The sequence below is a fragment of the Canis lupus genome, chromosome 1 (assembly GCF_011100685.1).
Source record: "Canis lupus familiaris isolate Mischka breed German Shepherd chromosome 1, alternate assembly UU_Cfam_GSD_1.0, whole genome shotgun sequence".
NCBI classification, from domain to species: domain Eukaryota; kingdom Metazoa; phylum Chordata; class Mammalia; order Carnivora; family Canidae; genus Canis; species Canis lupus.
The window spans coordinates 100,051,604-100,071,263 of record NC_049222.1 but is presented as its reverse complement, the minus strand read 5'-3'; the positions used below and the strand labels follow the sequence as shown (position 1 = coordinate 100,071,263).

At 45.8% G+C, this 19,660-nt stretch overlaps 2 long non-coding RNA genes across 6 annotated transcripts in view; one reads left to right on the top strand and one right to left on the bottom strand.

The window, feature by feature from the left end:
- Positions 1–19,660, top strand: part of LOC111097189 — a 45,266-nt gene that overhangs the window by 5,649 nt on the left and 19,957 nt on the right. For 2 of the 5 annotated variants that reach the window (XR_005354395.1, XR_005354398.1), the window contains exons 2-3: positions 1,146–1,910; positions 6,187–6,458. This is a non-coding gene — a long non-coding RNA (uncharacterized LOC111097189). Of the gene's footprint in view, positions 1–1,145; positions 1,911–6,186; positions 6,459–6,947; positions 7,169–19,660 lie in introns of those variants that run through there. The other 3 variants (XR_005354397.1, XR_005354396.1, XR_005354399.1) reach the window with 3 other exon arrangements.
- Positions 946–18,719, bottom strand: LOC119875983. The gene is made up of 3 exons (XR_005354400.1): positions 18,536–18,719; positions 3,905–4,217; positions 946–1,291 (listed from the first exon to the last, which is right to left on the bottom strand). It is a non-coding gene; the product is annotated as an uncharacterized LOC119875983 (long non-coding RNA).

Genomic DNA, 19,660 nt, shown 5'->3' with positions numbered 1-19,660 from the left:
CTGACATCATCCCTGTACTAGCGAAGCAAGAAGGAAGCATTTCAAAGCACCTTATAGGGGCACCTGGGAGGCTTGGTCGGGTTAAGCATCTGACTCTTGGTTTCATCTGTCAGGAGGTGGCGCTCTTGACTCACCTGGTCAGGCTGTGGGGACCGCTGTAGGGAAGGTATCAGGCCAACAGTTTCTAAGGGGCTTGATTGGCTCCAAAAAGTCGATCTGACTTTCTCCAAGCTGTCTGATCCTATCTGAGTCTATGCATGTGTCTTAAGGATGAGATTCCAGGGGCACCTGACCTGCTCAGTCAGTAGAGAACACAATCTTGACGTCAAGGTTGTGAGTTTGAGCCCTATGTTGGGATTAGAGTTAATTTGAAAATTAAAACCTGAGCAGGGGGGAGGGGGGGGGGAGGAAGAAAAAGAAAAACAGAAGCCTTTCTTTCTACTCAAGGCCTAGGTAATACAACCAATCCTTCCAACAGTGTCTGGTTACGATGTCAGTCAAAAGTACCTGGCCTCAAAACTACGAATAGCTACCATTTGTTTCAACATGGATAGACCTGGAGGGTACTATGCTGAGTGAAGTAAGTCAATCGAAGGACAAACATTATATGGTTTCATTCATACGGGGAATATAAAAAATAGCGAAAAGGTTTAAAGGGGAGAGGAGATTAAATGAGTAGGAAATATCAGAGAGGGTGACAGAACATTAGAGACTCCTAACTCTGGGAAACGAACAAGGGGTGGTGGAAGGGGAGGTGGGCGGGGGGATGGGGTGACTGGGTGATGGGCACTGAGGGGGGGGGCACTTGACGGGATAAGCACTGGGTGTTATACTGTATGTTGGCAAATCGAACTCCAATAAAAAATACACACAAAAAAATTGCCATAAAAGAAAGAGTACTCACTGAGAGTTTCTGAACTCTGGAGGGTCACAGGTAGGGAGAAAAGATAAATATTTTAATTTGTTGACAAACAATATTTTCATAAGATTTCTATAAGTTACAGATATCGCTAGAGACAAAGTTTCCTTCAATCTGGAAGAGCAAACATGAGGGGATCAACAATGTTTTGAACAAGAGTCATTAAAAAAATGGTCATCATTGTCCTTCACTCATTCAGCTCCATGTTCCTTTTTGTTCTGTTTAGATGCAGCTTTTTCATTAGTTCTGGCAATTCCTACTGGAGTTTTATGATCTCAGGGTGACCAGAAACCGGTATTTGTCAAAAGTCCTTTTCGTGAATCTTCTGGAAGCTGGACCATATTTTTGCAACAGCATCAGAACAACAAAGACCTGATAAGAGTACATTAGAATGCAGTCGAGAAGAAAATTTGATTATTTTTTGTAACACACAGCATTTTAACAATTCGAATGTTGAGTGAACAATTCAAGTGATGACACTCAAGTGAACAGTTTGAGGGATGGCACTGTACCAGGACATGTTACAACTTTAGGAATTTCATTTCGTTTTTTGGAACACCAATAACATTCATGCACCCAATAGAATCTAAGAGGGCTTATTATTATTTGTTTGACAACGCTTCTCATGTGACTTCACATAGCAGATAAACTACATATATTAGTCAAGAGACTCTATTTAGGGTTTGACTTTCTGGGAATCTGTTGAAAATCGATGAACAAATGAATTAACAAGCAAACAGGCAGCCAGCCAGCCAGCCAGCCAAACCAATCAACCAACCAACCAACCAACCAACCAACCAACCAACCAACCAACCAACCAATATCTCACAAGGTTTCAAGGCATGTGCCTGCAAAGGATCACAGGTCATTACAAAACTGAAAACTTCAGTATCTGTTTCGCCAAGGTGGCCCTAGGAGATTCTACAGGTAATAGAGTGGTCACCAAAATGTAGCTCCTTTAATATTGAGAAGTTTTCACTCTCTTATGTAGGTAAGGACTGGATAAAAATGAATATAAAAACCTTGCTGTTCTGGGCATGTAAAGAAAAAAAAAACATCGTCTTTTCTTCTCTGTTCACAATCTCTTCTCAAGAGCAGACTACCAATGCAAGAAAACCTTGTCATTTTAACAGAGAAGAGCCAAATTTAAATATTATACCAGTGTACTTGTAAAATTCACTTCTCCCAATCTCAGTCCGTCCCAACCATGCATACAATTCCTTTTCAAAAAGTCTCCTTCAGGGACGCCTGGGAGGCTCAGCGGCAGTTGAGCGGGTGCCTTTGGCTCAGAGCGTGATCCCGGGGTCCTGGGATCGAGTCCCGCATTGGGCTCCCTGCATGGAGCCTGCTTCTCCTTTTTGTTTTTCTTTTTAGGATTTTATTTATTAATGAGAGAGAGAGAGAGAGAGAGAAAGAAAGAGAGAGAGAGAGACACGCAGAGACACAGGTAGGGGGAGAAGCCGGCTCCATGCAGGGAGCCTGACGGGGGACTGGATCCCGGGTCTCCAGGATCACGCCCTGGGCTGAAGGCGGCGCTAAACCGCTGAGCCACCGGGGCTGCCCGCCTGCTTCTCCCTCTGCCTATGTCTCTGCCTCTCTCTCTGTGTCTCTCATGAATACAGAAATAAAATCTTAAAAAAAAAAAAATCTCAAAAATCTCCTTCAGAAACCCCTTCCACAATGTCCTTTGTCGTCCAGAGTTAGTCTTAAGTTTTCTTTCTCTAAATAGCAAGGCTCTGGGACACCTGGATGGCTCAGGGGTTGAGCGTCTGTCTCTGGCTCAGGGCGTGATCCTGCATTCCTGGGATCCAGTCCCATATCAGGCTCCTTGCATGGAGCCTGCTTCTCCCCTCTCTGCTTCTCTTTCTGCCTCTCTCTGTGTCTCTCATGAATGTTAGGTTTTCTTTTAATGATGGGCGGAGAAAATTAGCAGAGCCAGGCGGTAGGTTCGAGAGTGCTTTAATGGGGAGCGCTCCCAGGCGAGGTTCTGAGTCAGGGAAGTCGCACCCAGGCAAACCGCAGGGGCGTTTATAGTTTTCGGCGGGGAAGATGGGGGCGGGGTGGCATTCCGGTTAGGGCAAGTGTTGGGGGGGGGGGCGAGGTTTGTAAGCTAAGTTAGGGTAGGGCGGTAAGGCAGTGTTGTTGGGAGGTTGGGGGCCTCGGGTTGGCTGTTTTGAGGTCCCCAGTCTCGCCAGCCCAACAATGAATAAGTAAATAAAATCTTAAAATACAAAAAAATAGCCAGGCTTATTTTAGGACAGAATTATTTTCTTTTCCCTCAATAAAAAATGTCTTCTCATGCCTTATACCTCTTCTACACGTTCCTACCTTCACACACACGGAGATGTTTTCCTTATATTTTCCAGTAGTCTTGATTCCATGTGGCAGACTTTTAAAAAAATTGTACTTATTTACTTTTTTTTTTTAGAGAGAGAGCACTGTGTGAAGCGGAGAAGGGGGAGAGAGAGGGAGGAGAGGAAAGGGAGAGAAAAAGAGGCAGAGACATAGGCAGAAGCAGGCTTCCCGCAAGGAGCCAGAAGCCCGAATGGATCTCAGAGGCCCCCTGCCCCTCCTTGATCCGGCCCTGAGCAGAAGGCAGATGCTTAACCGCTGAGCCGCTCAGGCCTCCCCCATATGGCAGACTGTTAACTCCTAGAAACTTCAGTCTCTGGTGAAAAGTCAGTAGGAACCAATGGCACACTCTCTATTGTACCAAAATTCTTTAGAATGGCAAATGTATGAATACATGTCATAGTTTTAGAAACACAGTGTGTGTGTTTGCGTGCGTGTGTGTGTTTATGATACAATTTTAAAGAAAGCATGAAACATGTTTACTAACACACCTAGGTATCTGCAGTTTTCCAGAATAAGACAAAAAGAATAAAGAGGGGAGGGAAGAAAAGGTGGGGGGAGGAAGGAAAATACAAGGAAACAAAACAAAAAACCACCTTGGGTGTCTTAGTGACTCATGCCTTGGTATTTTACCTTCTGTTGAAAAGATGTAGGCATCAGATGACTTCAACCCAATTTGTCAATTAACCTAGCACAACTTCAAAGTTTCAGGTCATCAAAGATTTTGGAAGCTGTTGTAAAGGTTTACATATAAAAACCTTTTTTTCTTTCTTTCTTTCTTTCTTTCTTTCTTTCTTTCTTTCTTTCTTTCTTTCTTTCTTTCTCTCTTTCTCTCTTTCTTCTTCTTTCTTTCTTCCTTTCTTCTTTTTCTTATTTTTTTTTACCTATTTGCTCTTAACAACGAAAAGTATACGAGACAGTCAAAATCGATCATTTTAAGTCGTTTCTGTGGGCAAATCATAACAGGTACAACTTAACTAATCCATTGAAGTAACAGCAAAGTTGAGTAGGACCATCCCTTGGGCCTGGACCCTCCAGGATCTGGGTCAGTCTGGGTGGAACAAGGGCATAAGTAGTTCTCATTTTCTTTTTTGTGCCTCTTGTATAACAAGAGAGCAAACGTGGTTTCTTTGTATAAAGGTGACGGGCCTATTTCTTTCACCTCCATTCCAGGCTCACAAACTGTGACAGGAGCACAGCACATCCCACCACCCACCCCAAGGGCTTGTAAGGCAGACAGAACTGAAAATCAAGCAATTTTACGACTTGATGGGGCGGCGGGGGTGGGGTGGGGTGGGGAAGAGATAAAGCTGGTTATCTGTATGGTGTGTGATGTTGATAGCTCCAAGGATACGTCTTTTCAAAATAAACCAACAACCTTGAATTGGCTTGAAAGCCATATGTCACCCCTGTGTCCCCTAAAAAGTCAATGTGTTTCCCACTCCCACTGTCAGGTTCCCGTGGGAAAGTCTGAAGTAGGCAGTTTAGGTCCAGGAGAGCCCTCAGGGCCCCTTCCAGCTTGCTGATTTGGGAAGTACTCCAATGTGAACCTCAGAAGGAGGTGGCCCAATGGCTTGGGGTGATTTTTGCTCCTTGCTGGGGGTGGGGAGGTGGGGGGATGGTGGCGCTGGAGGCACATGGGATGGTAGAGGAGTTGATCACTCCAGACACGGGAGTGCTGAAACAGGGGGAGGAGGAGGGGAAGACCGGTGAGGGGGAGACGGAGTGGGGGGAGCTGGGGATGGAAGCAGAGATTTCAGGGTAGTTACCTGCAGGCAAGCCCTGAGGCAGATTTAAAGTGTTGGTTTTTTCTTTTTAAAGATTTCTTTATTTTTTCATGAGAGACACTGAGAGAGGCACAGATACAAGCTGAGGCGAAGCAGGCTCCTCTTAGGGAGCCCGATGCGGGACTGAACCCCAGGACCCCAGCATCAGGCCCTGAGACCGAAGGCAGAGATGTTCAACCACTGAGCCACCCAGGCATCCCTCTTTTCCTTTTTCTTATCTGTCACCTTCCACCCTTCTGCCTCCACCTCCACCTGTTCCTTCATCTCAATCTCCTGTCTTTTCCTCCTGCAATACAGGCTTCGTCTGTGGTGACTTTTAGCACTCTGAAAGAGGTGGAGGAGCAGGCAGTGGGTTGGGCATCGCTTCTGGTGCTTGTGCTTTGGGAGAAGTGGGTTTTGGATTGCTGGCGTCCGCCTGAACTTCTTTCCCCTCTTCGTGATTTTGACTATTGAGAATTGGGAGGTCAGGTCAGGTGTGTAAAATTTTGGTCTATCTTTATCTCTCTGGACCACTTCTTGGGTCCTGTCCCATGAGGCATCTTTCTGATGGGGTGACCTAGAAGTCCGAATGTTAAGAATTTCTATTTCTTTTCTTTTTAAAGATTTTACTTATTTTTGAGAGAGAGAGGCTGAGACATAGGCAGAGGGAGAAGCAGGCTCCATGTCAGGAGCCTGATGGGGGACTCAACCCCAGGACCACAGCATTCTGCCCTGAGCCAAAGGCAGACTCTCAACTGCTGATCCATCCAGGTGTCCCAAATGTAGGGAATTTCATCCCAGATCATGGGAACTTGTAAAGCGTTGGGGCTCGTCTTTATCTTTCTCAACTGTAGGGTGCCCTATTTTTAACCACGCCTGCCTTTCAACTCAAGAGCTAGAGTTCTTTTCAAATGGATGTTAGCATTAGCTTCTGGAGGCAGAAGAAACTTCTCCCATATAGAACACATAGGGACACGCAGACACAAAGAAGATGCCAACAAACTCTAGCCTTTGTCTCACTCCTATTTGTGGAGAGGTTATGAAAGACCTGATGTTCCAATCTCCCCATTTGATGAAAACAACTCCAGTTGCCAGGTCGCATGACCACATCTGGATCCCATCCATCTGTTGTTTTCCATTTCCAATCAGAACAGGGCTGGTGTCGTGCAAAGATACCAAAAGCTGCAGCAACAAATCAACCCAAGGAAGACCGGAGTATCTCCCCGAGCGAGCTGAGCGCTGGTTCCTCCCCCAAAGTCGGGACTTTCCTGATGGAACCAGAGGGCTTTCCAGGTTCTGGTCCCTTGGCTGGCCTCATCGCCAGCTTTCTGTAATTGTAGACAGCATTCAGGCATGTGCAAAGAACCCCATTCACCCCATTGGGCCATCTGAGCCTCAGGCTAACCTTCCACATGACCTAGGTAAGTGAGCACTTGCAAGTAAGTATAGGCCCCCTAAGCATCGTATGGGTAGGGTAGCCAGCCCGAGCTTTCTATGGCTGGCTGGCGGGGGGGGGGGGGTGGGGGGGGGGGGTGGGGGTGGGTGGGTGGGGGTGGGGGTGGGGGGTGGGTGGGGTGGAGGTGGGGTGTGTGTGTGTCATGTGCTCAACCTTCGGTGCAGGGTTCTATGGGGTCTGGTTTTGTTTGGTCTGGTTTTCTGCATGCACCTGCCTGTGCATGTGCATTCTCCATAAAGAGATGGGTGTCAAAAAAAAAAAAAAAAAAAAAAAAGAGATGGGTGTCCACATGAGGAGGAACATTGTAAAAACTGGACAGTTTATTTTCTGTTTTTAGTACGTGCAAGGCTTAGAATTTGAACCTTCTGGGGAAGGCTTTCTTTTGTTTTCTCATCTTCAGTTTTGACAGGTTGCTTTTTAGTGATCGATCGATTGAAAAAAAATTTTTTTTAAGATTTTATGTTTACGTAATCTCTACACCCAAGGAGGGCTGACCTCGCAACCCCAAGATCGAGAGTTCCATATTCTACCGACAGAGCCAGCCAGCAGCCAGGACCTCTTGACCGATTTTGTTTATTTGCTTGCTTGCTTATGTATGTATGTATATATACATACATAATATTATATTAATTATTAATATATTATATGCATACATAATGAATATGTCATTCATCCATTTTAATTAATCATTCCTTCATGCATTTTTAAAAGATTTTCTTTATTTATTCATGAGAGACATACAGAGACAGGCGGTGACAGAGGCAGAGGGAGAAGCAGGCTCCCTGTGGGAGTCGGGCTCCAGGACCCCAGGTCACGACCTGACCCCAATGCAGATGCTCAACACGGAGCCACCCAGGTCACTCTTTCTTCCTTCATTCATTAATGCAGTTCCCCAGGAATGGGACGAGTGGCGGTCGGAGGGCTTTAGTGGGTGGGGATGGTGGGTTATGTCGGGCGTCGTGGTAGGCGGGCGTGGAGTGGAGGAGGGAGGTGGCTTTATTTCTTCTTTCTTTCTTTCTTCTTTCTTTCTTCTTTCTCTTTCTTTCTTTCTTTTTATTCTTTCTTTTTTTTTCAAGATTTTATTTATTTATTCATCAGAGACACACACACACACACACACAGAGGCAGAGACACAGTCAGAGAGAGAAGCAGTCTCCCTGCAGGGAGCCTGATGTGGGACTTGATCTGGGACTCTAGGATCATGCCCTGGCTGAAGGCAGGCACTAAACCGCTGAGCCACCCAGGGATCCCCCTATTTCTTTATTTTTAATGGAAGCAGACAGGCAACATGTGTTCAGACATATGGACAGAAATAGTGCCCGTGTGCTGAGGTTTTTCCGAGCCCTTTGGGCTTGGGTCAGTGGGAAAGCCAAGGGAACAGGGCTGAGAATTCAAGGCTGAGAATTCCCTTCCTCCATATTCATTTCATAGATACTTGATTGAAACTGCTATTGTATGGCAAATTTCTTTCTATATTTGGGTTCTAGCAAGACCCAGAGAGCTAAACTCCCAACCTCATGAACTTAAAGTTGCAAGTTGGATGCAGAGAAAGGAGGCAGGCAGGCAGGCAGGGCCGGAAACAGGCACTCTGGTGAGTCCAGCTGTGACAAATATGGGATCGCAGGGTGGCTGGGATCCAGCCTGCTCAGGATCCACCTGGGCCAGTAGCGTTTCTCAACTCAGGAGGAGCCTTGGGGATGTTTTCTCCTCCTCCGGAGACATCTGCAACTCTAGGGAGCATGCCCCCCATCCCCAGCTGCCAGCGCCTTCTGAACCACCCAGAACACACTGGTTCTGGTTCCAGGTCCAGGTTGGGTTCAAGCCCCAGGCAAGGGTGCACTTGGAAATGTCATCCGAGGCATCCTGCCGCCCTCACCCCCAAAGACCCGGGACTCTGGACAGTGGGAGATGTTCCCGATGGGATGTAGAAATGTCTGCAAACCGAAACCCATCCTTCCTGTGTCATCTCCCCACGACCTGGCACCATTTGTGGAGAGAGACCTTTTTTTTTCACCGCCACCTCTACAGCAAACAAAGGCAGTCCTCAACACAAGAACAGTCAAATGAGAATCAGTCCCATCTTAGCCTATCCCTAGAAGGGTATTGTAGGATGTGTCTAGAGATAGAAGTAGAGCACAAGGTTGTGTGTGGGACCCAGAGGAACGTGCAAGACCGTGGGTTGCAAAGGTGAGTAAGAGGAGTGGACTAGGGACGCCTGGTGGCTCAGCGGTTGGGCATCTGCCTTCAACTCTGGGCGTGATCCCAGGATCCAGGATCATGCCCCTCTTCGGGCTCCCTGCAAGGAGCCTGCTTTTCCCTCTCCCTATGTCTCTGCCGCTCTCTCTGTCTCTCATGAATAAATAAATACATCTTTAAAAATACAAACAAACAAACTAGGGCCTCCTGTGTGGCTCAGCGGTTGAGCGCCTCCCTTCAGCCCACAGCATGATCCTGGAGTCCCAGGATGGAGTCCCATATTGGGCTACCTGCATGGAGCCTGCTTCTCCCTCTGCCTGCGTCTCTGCCTCTCTCTGTGTCTCTCATGAATACATAAATAAAGTCTTTAAAAAAAAATCTCAAAGAGTCTCCTTCAGGAGATCCCTGGGTGGCTTGGCGATTTAGCACCTGCCTTCGGCCTGGAGCGTGATCCTGAGGTCCCAGAATTGAGTTCCATGTCGGACTCCTTCATGGGGCCTGCTTCTCCCTCTGCCTGTGTCTCTGCCTCTCTCTCTCTCTCTCTCTCTCTGTGTCTCTCATGAATAAATAAAATCTTTAAAAAAAAAAAAGTCTCCTTCAGAAACCTCTTCTGCAATGTCTTTTCTTTTTTAGTTTAGTAGATTTAGTAGGTTTAGTAGAAATCATGCTATAGCCATGAATCCTACATCTCCAATTCGATTATAGAGAAATGCTTGTAGGGCAGCTGTGTTTGTATCTGTTCGGCCGTATCATCACCCAATGTGTAGGAAGGATATGATTCCCACTCCTTCTCAGCCAGTGAATAGTTGAAGTATATTGTTTGTGGTTACCAGAATTATTATGGTAATGAGGAATATAAGAAGATATTTGAAAAAAAATTTTTAAAAAAAGAAGGTATTTGAAGAATTGATTGATGTAAGGGTCTGAAATGCATGTATCATGTGGAAAATTCTTTTTTTTTTAAAGATTTTATTTATTTATTCATGAGAGACACAGAGAGAGAGAGAGAGAGAGAGAGGCAGAGACACAGGCAGAGGGAGAAGCAGGCTCCATGCAGGGAGCCCGACGCAGGACTCGATCCCAGGTCTCCAGGATCAGGCCCTGGGCCGAGGTGGCGCTAAACCGCTAAGCCACCCGGGCTGCCCCATATGGAAAATTCTATAATTGATCATGTAATGATGAGTGCTACTGGTACGAAGATTATTGGGAAATAGTCTAATTTGAAGCTTAGGATTAATTTTATAGTTTGAATATTCAGTGTCAGATTGAGATAATTATCTCTTGTCCCAAGTAAATATTATTGTAGGAATTATGCTGACCATGAGGCTATAGGAGGTAATGGTTTTTACATAATATGGATATAGTTTGTTTTTATAGAGTTCAGTAGTAGTTAGTATAATTGGTAGAGTTAACATAACTAGAGCTGTTATAGAGGAAGCAAATAAGTTTATTACTTTTATTTGGAGTTGCACCAAATTTTTGGTTCCTAAAACAAATGGATTACTTATATCCTGTAAAAGTTGAAAAAGCCATGCTTTTATGCAGGGAGCATGAGTTAGCAGTTCTTGCATACTTTTCGGTAGACAAAAAGATTTGAACTTTTATTATTAGATTCACAATCTAATGTTTTTATTAAACTATGTCTGCAGTAGATTGGCTCTAGAATTACTTTAGGATTGAGTGATAAGAGTAGTAGTGGTAGGGTAGCCCGGGTGGCTCAGCGGTATTGCACTGCCTTCCGCCTAGGGCGTGACCCCGGTGTCCCAGGATGGAGTCCCTGCATGGAGCCTGCTTCTCCCTCTGCCTGTGTCTCTCATTCTCTCTCTCCCTCTGCCTCTCTCTCATTCTCTGTGTCTCTCATGAATAAATAAATAAAATCTTAAAAAAAAAAGTAGTAGTAGTAATAAATGTAGGGTTATTAGGGCGTTTTCTCATGTAAAGGATGGTTTAATGTTTTTAATATGGTGAGTGTATTTAACGCGTTGTGTGGTGATTAGTATATATAGAGAGAGTATAGGGTGGTAATGATAATGTTTATTCCTATTAGAATAATGGTGAAGTTGGATCATGAAAATGAGGCTATCACTACAAATAGTTCTCCGATTAAGTTAATTGTAGGGGGTAATGCTAGGTTAGTGAGACTTGCTAATAGTCACCATGCTGCCATTAAGGGAAGGAGGGTTTGAAGTCCTCGTGCAAGAATTATAGTTCGACTGTGGATTCATTTTTAGTTTGAATTGGCTAGGCAGAACAGCGTAGATGATGTTAGGCCATGCGCAATTATTAAGGCTGTTGCTCCTATGTAACTTCATGGTGTTTGAATGAGAACTGCCACAATGACAAGGGCTATATGGCTAACTGAGGAGTATGTGATAAAGGATTTTAGGTCTGTTTGATGTAAGCAAATTGAGCTTGCTATGATTATGCCTCATAGGGTTAATATTATGAATGAATATGCTATGAAGTTAGTTAAAGGGTTTAGTAGGGTTGTGATTCGTATTATACCATACCCTCCTAATTTTAGAAGTATGGCGGAAGGACTATGGAGCCAGCAATGGGAGCCTCTACATATGCTTTTGGTAGTCATAGGTGAAGTCCATATAGAGGTATTTTTACTATGAATGCTATCATGCATGCTAGTCATAGAAAGACATTGGATCAAGAGTTTGATAGAGGTTGGATTCAGTATTGAATTATGAGGAAATTTAGGGAGCCCATGGTGTTTTGTATAAAGAGTAACACTGGGCAGCCCGAGTGGCTCAGTGGTTTAGCGCTGCCTTCAGTCCAGGGTGTGATCCTGGGACCCAGGATCGAGTCCCATGTCCGGCTCCCCGCATGGAGCCTGCTTCTCCTTCTGCCTGTGTCTCTGCCTCTCTCTCTCTCTCTGTCTCTTATGAGTAAATAAATAAAATCTTAAAAAAAAGAGCGTATAAAATAGGAAGTAAAGTCCTGTGTTTAGTCGTTCAGTTTGATTTCCTCATCAAGTAATGATAAGAGTTGGGATTAATGTGGCTTCAAATAAAATGAAAAGAGAATTAGTTCTGTAGCAGTAAATGTTATGATTAAGAATAATTGAAGTGTGATGAGTATAGAAATATATAGTTTTTTTTCTAGTTAAAGGTTCTTTGGATAGGTGGGATTGGCTTGCTATTAGTATGAGTGGTAAGTCATGTGAGTGCTAGTCAGGGTGCTGATAGGGAGTAGAGGAAAAATAGCAGTGAGAAGTTGAGTTTATTGTCGTTGGGTTGATTTAGATATGATAGGCTGATTAAGCTAATTAGTAGGCTCTAGGTTGTATTAATTCAGATTATGTTGGATTTTGACATTCATGCTAGTGAAATAAGTATTATGGTGGGAATAATAATTTTTAGCATTGTAGAAGGTTTAGATTTTGTACATAGTAGGTACCATAGGTGTTAGATACCATGACTACTAGAGACAATCCTAGTGCTGCTTAACGAGTGGCGAATACCAATAGGACAATTGTTATTATGCTAGCTAATGTGAAGTGATTGTTTAGGATAGTTACTGATATTATTACAAATAGGAATAATATCATACCTTCTAAGCACAGTAAGGATGATATTAGATGGGATCAATAGAGGAGTATGCCTATTAGGGAGAGAATAAATGCCAAGAAGATGTTGATGTATACTATGGACATGATAATTATGAATTTAATCATAGTTTAATGAGTCAAAATCATTTGTTTTAATTTAAACTAATTATCATATTCAGTTCATTCTAGACCTTTTTCGGTTCATTCGTAAGCTAGGCTTGCAGCCAATGGGGAAATTAGTAATAGTGCTATAATTAGTATTGTTGTTAGTTTATTGGTCTGTGATGCTCAAGAAAGTGGGAAAAGTAGTGCAATTTCTAAGTTGAAGAGTAGGAATGTGCTAGCTCCTAGGAAAATTTTTATGGAGAAGGGTAGACGTGCAGATCCCATAGGGTCAAAACCTCATTCATAGGGACTTGCCTTATCTGCATAAATATTTAGTTGAAGTCAGAATGCAATTATTACAAGTAAAGACGCTAGGGATACATTGATAATTAGGGTTAATATTATACTTATTACTTCTTTTCAGGGTTTATCTGAAACTAATTGATTGGAAGTCAATTGTACTAGTTGATGCTAGAAAAGTAGGATCCTCATTAGTAAATAGAGACGTATAGGAATAATCAGACTACATCAACAAAATGTCAGTATCATGCAGCCCCTTAGAATCCAAAATGGTAATTGGATGTAAAATGGTAATATAATTGTTGAAGGAAACAAACGATGAGGAAAGTTGAGCCAATAATTACATGTAATGCATGGAATCCTATGGCTATGAAGAAGGTAGAGCCATAGACTCCATCTGAGATAGTAAAAGATGTATTCGGAAGCTTGAAGAAGTCTAAAAGAAACACCTAGGGAGATAATGGTGAATAGGGCTTGAAGTATGTGTTTGTGGTTTCCTTCTATAAGGCTGTGGTGGACTCAGATAAGGGAGACTCCAGAGGCTAAGAGAACTGAGGTATTGAGTAGTGGAACTTCAGGGGATTAAGGGGAATGATGCCTATAGGTGGCCAGCAACCAGGGTTGGAGCTAAACTAGAGTGGTAAAAAGCTCAGAAGAATCCTGAAAAGAGGGCAGCCCCGGTGGCGCAGCGGTTTGGCGCTGCCTGCAGCCCGGGGTGTGATCCTGTAGACCTGGGATTGAGTCCCATGTCAGGCTCCCTGCATGGACTCTGCTTTTCCCTCTGCCTCTCTCTCTCTGTCTCTCATGAATAAATAAATTAATTTAAAAAAAAAAGAATCCTGAAAAGAAGAATACTTCTGATACAATATATAAAATTATTCCGTAGTGCAGTCCTTTTTGGACAATGGGAGTATGGTGTCCCTGGAATATACTTTCTCAGATGACATCTCATCATCATTGATATAGTTAGTGTGTTGGTTGTCAGTCCTAATGCTAGTAGGGCTATTAGTTAAAGTGAAATCATATGATTAGGCCCGAAGTTATAAGAAGGGCTGAAAGAGCTCCTGTCAGTGGTCATGGGCTTGGATTTACTATGTGATAAGCATGAGTTTGGTGGGTCATTAGTTGTTATCATGTAGATATAAGCTCAAAGTAGGGTGAAAACATAGCCTTGAATTAAGGCCACAGTGAATTCAAGAATGGTTAATAGAATTAAAATAATAAAAGTAATGAGAGCTGTAGTAGTACTAATATTTATTAAAGCAAGAGTAGCTCCTCCAATAAGGTGAATTAATAGGTGATCTGCAGTAATGTTAGCTGTTACTTGTACTGCCAGGGCTATGGGTTGAATAAATAGACTGATAGTTTCGGTAATTACATGTATTGGGATGAGGGGGAGGGGTGTTTCTTGGGGCAGGAAATGCGCTAGGGATGCTTTTAGTTTTGTATCGAAAACCAGTACTAACTGTCCCTGCTCATAGGGGCACGGCTTTTCCCAGGTTTATAGATAATTGTGTGGTAGGGGTAAATGAGTGTGGTAATAATCTAAGTAGGTTAGTTGAGCCAATGAATAGGATAAGTGAAATTAGTATAAGAGCTCAAGTTCATCCTTTATGATTGTGGATAGCTAGTATTTGCCTTGATGTTAGTTGAATTAATCATTGTTGAATGGAGACGAGACAATTGTTGATTAGACAGGTGAGGGAAATAGGATACTTGGAAATATAACAATTAAGATTACAATAGGGAGTCCTATTATTGTTGGAGTAATGGAAGAGGTGAATAAATTTTTGTTCAATTTGTTTTCCCAAGGTGTAGACTATTTTGATGGTTTTATTGATTTTAATCCTGGATTTTCTGGATAATAGTGTTTTGAAATTTTTAGTTGAAATATAATGAATAGGGTTAAAACTATTGAGGGAATTGTGATGAATCAAGTTGATGTATCTAATTGTGATATTTCATTGAGGAGAGGCTTACACTCTCAGTCTTTAACTTAAAAGGTTAATGTTTTATAGCTTCTCAATGATTTTATAGTATTAAGGCAGATCAAATTTCAAAATATGAAAGAAGGTTTTTTTTTCATTCTCTCATCTTTGGGCTTGGCATGTTGTTTTTTAGGGATCGATCGATTGAAAAAAAATTTTTTTAAAGATTTTATGTTTATGCAATCTCTACACCCAAGGTCGGGCTCGACCTCACAACCCCAAGATCAAGAGTCCCACACTCCACTGACAGAGCCAGCCAGCAGCCAGGCACCCCTTGATTGATATTGTTTATTTGTTTGTTTGTTTGCTTGCTTGCTTATGTGTATATTCATTCATTTAAATTAATCATTCCTTCATTTTTTAAAGAGGGAGAAACAGGCTCCCCGCGGGGTGTCCAATGCGGGGAGTCGAGCCCCAGGACCCCAGGATCACCACCTGATCTCAAGGCAGATGCTCAACACGCAGCCACAGGCATCCCTGTTTCTTTATTTTTAAGGGAAGCAGACAGGCAACTTGTGTTCAGAGACATGGAATTAGAGACCCCGTGCTGAGATTTTTCCGAGCCCTTTGGACCTGGGTCAGTGTGAAAGCCAAGGGAGCAGGGCCCAGAAACATTCAAGGCTGAGAATTCCCTTCATGTCACAGATGCTTGATTGAAACTGGTATTGTATGGCAAATGTCTAGCAAGACCCAGAGAGCTAAAGCTTCCAACCTCATGGACTTAAAGTTGCAAGTTGAATGTAGAGAAAGGAGGCAGGCAGGCAGGAGTCCAGGGGTGACAAATATGGAATCTCAGGGGGGCTGGGACACAGCCTGGTCCGGATCCACCTGGGTCAGTAGCATTTCCCTGACTCAGGACAGGCGCCAAAGAGGAGCCTTGGGGGTGTTTTTCTCCTCCTCCCAGGGACGGGGACATCTGCAATACTAGAGGGCATGTTCCTCCCCTCCCCCCACCCCCCCACCGCCGGTGCCTCCCAAATCACCCAGGCTGCACCAGTTGTGGTTTCCGTTCCAGTTCCGGTTTCAGCCCCAGGCAAGGGCACACTTGGAAATGTCATCCTAGGTGTCCTGCTGCCCTCACCCAAAAAGACCCAGGACACTGGAGGGTGGGAGCCATTCCCAATCGGATGTAGAAATGTCTGCAAACTGAAATCCGTATTTCCTGCGTCATCTCCCCATGACCTAGCACCATTTGTGGAGAGAGACCCTTTATTTCACTGACACTGCTACAGCAAAAAAGGACAGTCCTCAACTCAAGAATGGTCAAAGGAGAATCGGTCCTGTCTTAGCTTATTCCCTAGAGTGGTATCAGAGGGTGTGTCTAGAGATAGAAGTAGAGCATGAGGTCGTATGTGGGGAACAGAAGAACATGCAAGACCGTGGGTGGCAATGGGGAGTAAGATGGGTGGACTAGGGACACCTGTGTGGCTCTGCAGTTGAGCAGCTGCCTTTGGTTGGGGTGTGATCCCAGGATCCTGGATCGAGCCCCACATCGGGCTCCCTGCGAGAAGCCTGTTTCTCCCTGTGCCTCAGTTTCTGCCTCTCTCTGTGTCTCTCAGGAATAAATATAAAATCTGTCGTAAAAAAAAGGGGGGGGGTGGATTGGCATGATCATGATTAGCTGGGAGGTGGAGTCACTGGCCCTTGCTACTGGTGACCAGATTCCGGGCTCAAGGGCAGAAAGAGCACAAATCTCAAGAGCGAAGACTTCCTCCCTCCCCCACAGCTGTCATCCAGCGATGACCCCTTCCCTTGGGCCGTCCAACAGCAGCTCCCTTCTTGTTAATGGTCCTTCCACTAGTTCACCTACGGAAACCTTGTTACGACTTTTACTTCCTCTAGATTACTTCCTTTAGCGCCGCCTTCAGCCCAGGGCATGATCCTGGAGACCCGGGATCCAGTCACACATCGGGCTCCCTGCATGGAGCCTGCTTCTCCCTCTGCCTGTGTCTCTACCTCTCTCTCTCTCTGTGTCTCTCATGAATAAATAAATAAAATCTTTTAAAAAAATAAAAAGTAGCAGCAACAGCAATGAAACACAAGCACCCTTCCAGCTTCCTCCTGAGAAGCACAACCCCTCCCATGCCCCTGGAAGGTGCCTTGGAGGGGAGTGCCAGGAGGGAGTGAATGATACTCTTATCTTCAAGGACAGGAAGTTGAGCATGAGCATGAGAATGCTGGACAAACAGATCTTGTTATTAAAAAGAAGAAAAAAGAAAGAAGAAAGAAAGAAAGAAAGAAAGAAAGAAAAGAAAGAAAGAAAATCCTTGTGTTCTTTTAGCCTCCCCACATAGTTGAGTTACTCTTCCACAATCTCTTCTCTTTGTTCAACCCAATAGACAAGCATTTGGGTTTGCCACTCCTCGGGGTCTTTGTTTGCTTAGGATGGCTCTGCCATGTGAAGCTTGTCAGGGACAAACTGGTCTGCTCCTTTTCCCCATTCATCAGTCTGACTTCAAGGTCATCCTCCGGGTCAGGGCCCCAGACGCTGAGAAGGTGGAGGTCAAGATGGTGCCCCTAGGGACACTGTTCTTTCCTGCATCTTTGGTTCGGACCTCCTTCGTGGCCTTGCTTGCTCCCTTCCGGTTGCCCTGCAGGCTCTCAGCCACCATCTCCAGAAAGGGCCTGGATAGGGATAGGGGTGATTCCTTTGCGAGCGGGACATGCTCTTACCAGAGGACCCAGTGATCCCACTCCTAGGGATCAGTCCCGCAGAACCCAGAGGAGGCGAATGTGGAGGGCCATCGCGTCTCTGAATCCTCTGCCTGTCTAGCTTGTCGAGGTCATGTGTACACCCATCAGAGACAGTTCTGGCTCTCAGAAGCTTGTTGATCCTGTGTGGAGGTGCAGGCTCCTCCAACTGAGTCACAGCCAGGTGCCCTGAAATACGTATCCTTGAAAAAGCAATGTGAGGTCTTCACCTGTGACCTCTCTTCTGCTGAGCAGTCTTCTGCTCAGCTGCCCTCTGAGTGGAGGAAATACCAGTAATGCACATAGTTTAGCCAAATGAGGAAGGATTCCCTAGAAAGAAAACCCTTCAAGTGTCTTGATGTTCAGTCAATGCTTTCCACCTGCTAGACATCTTTCCAGCCTTTTGATTCACCTGACTTGGATTTCTCTCTTGTTCGCATCTCATCAGTAGCTTTCATAGTGCTCAGGATGTAGGATGTACAGGGAACAGTTTTCATCCCTGGGTGGATGGATGTTGTGAAGTGGGATCAGCAATTCATACAGGTAAGAAGAAGGCTGAGAGAGAGGCTCAGAAATGAAACCCTTAAAAGCCCATGGCCCAGGTACAGCTGGGTGACTTAGCAGTTGAGCACCTGCCTTCAGCCCAAGGTATGATCCTGGAGTCCCGGGATTGAGTCCCATGTCAGGCTCCCTGCATGGAGCCTGCTTCTCCCTCTGCCTGTGTCTCTGCCTCTCTGTGTGTGTCTCTCATGAATGAATAAATAAAATCTTAAAAAAAAAAAAAAAAAAGACCGTTGGTGGCAATGGGGAGTAAGATGGGTGGACTAGGGACGCCTGAGTGGCTCAGAGCATCATCCCAGTCCAGGGATCTGTCCCGCATTGGCTCCATTCAAGGAGCCTGTTTCTTCTCCCTGTGCCTCTCTCTGTTTCTTCTGCCTCTCTCTGTCTGCCGCGAACAAATACATAAAATCTGTCGTTAAAAAAAGGCGGGGGGGGGGGGAGGATTAGACACGATCAGGGTCAGGTGGAGGGTGGAGTCGGTTCATCCATGCTACCAGCGATCAGATTCTGGTTCCGACCGCAGAAAGCACAAGTTACGAAGGTGGGGGTGGGTTGGGAGCCCCTTAAGGGTGGTCAACCCAGGAGCCGGGAGACCCCGCCGTGTGGTCGCCCCGCCCCCGGGAGACCCGAACTCGAACCAACCAGCTGAGACACTTGTCATCTGCACCTCGGAGTTGCTGAGGGGGGGCGGCTGGACAGACTCTGGCGAAGCCACCACCGCGACACCCACGAGATCGCTGGTCGGCTGGCTCGACTGGGAGGGAGGGAGGAAAATGGGCGAAACGGCAAGCAGGTGCCATCCCGCCTCGTGTCCCCTCTAGGAAAGGGTCCGCGCGGCCGATCCCAACGACGCCCACGCGCCTGTCGGCAGGAGACCCACCGACTCTCCCCCTTCCCGGTCCCAGCCCCGGGCTGAGCGCCCCGGTGGGCGGGAGACGGTTGGCGTGCCAGCTGCCCTAACGCGGCGGCCGCTGAGCGGTGGTGCGCACCGCTCCCCACCGATCCCCGCGACCCGGTTTCCTCCCGGGCCTCAGGGCTGGGCTGGGCGCCTCTCCCCACCCCCGATGGCCAGCCAGCCAGGCCAAGGCGGCACGGTTTGACCTGGCGACCACCAGCCGCGCGGAACAGCCAAGGCGCGGAGGACCACCCGGGAAGCGGACCCGCAGGAGGAAGGATGGAGCGACGAGGGGATGGCTTCAGGCCCCCACCCCACCCCAGTCTCCCGCAGCGGCAGGGTTGGCGTGTGGGCGAGGAAGACAAACACTTGTGTTCTAGGGCTGACTTTCAATAGATTGCAGTGAGGGAGCTGCTCTGCTACATATGAAAATCCAACCAAGAAGTAGGTCATCTACGAATGGATTAGCATCAGGTTCCCCACCAACGTGCATTGCGTGAGGAGCGAGGGGATGGCCCCCTTTCTGGCTGTGCCCTGTTTCCCTGGAGGAGGGTCTCTCTGCACAGGACCCCTGCCCCGATGTGCAGTGGGGCACACCACACCCTGCTATGTGGGGTGCCCGGCCGCTTGCGGGGACAGTGGGGGATCAGCTATCCAAGGCCAACCTGGGCTCAGGGGTGCTGCCTGACGGTTCTGACTGGGCGGGATTCTGACTTAGAGGCATTCAGTCATAATCCCACAGATGGTAGCTTCACCCCCTTGGCTCCTCAGCCAAGCAAATACATGAAAAGCCTGGACCTGCGGTTCCTCTTGTACTGAGCAGGGTTCCCATAGCAACAACACATCATTAGTAGGGTTAAACTAACCTGTCT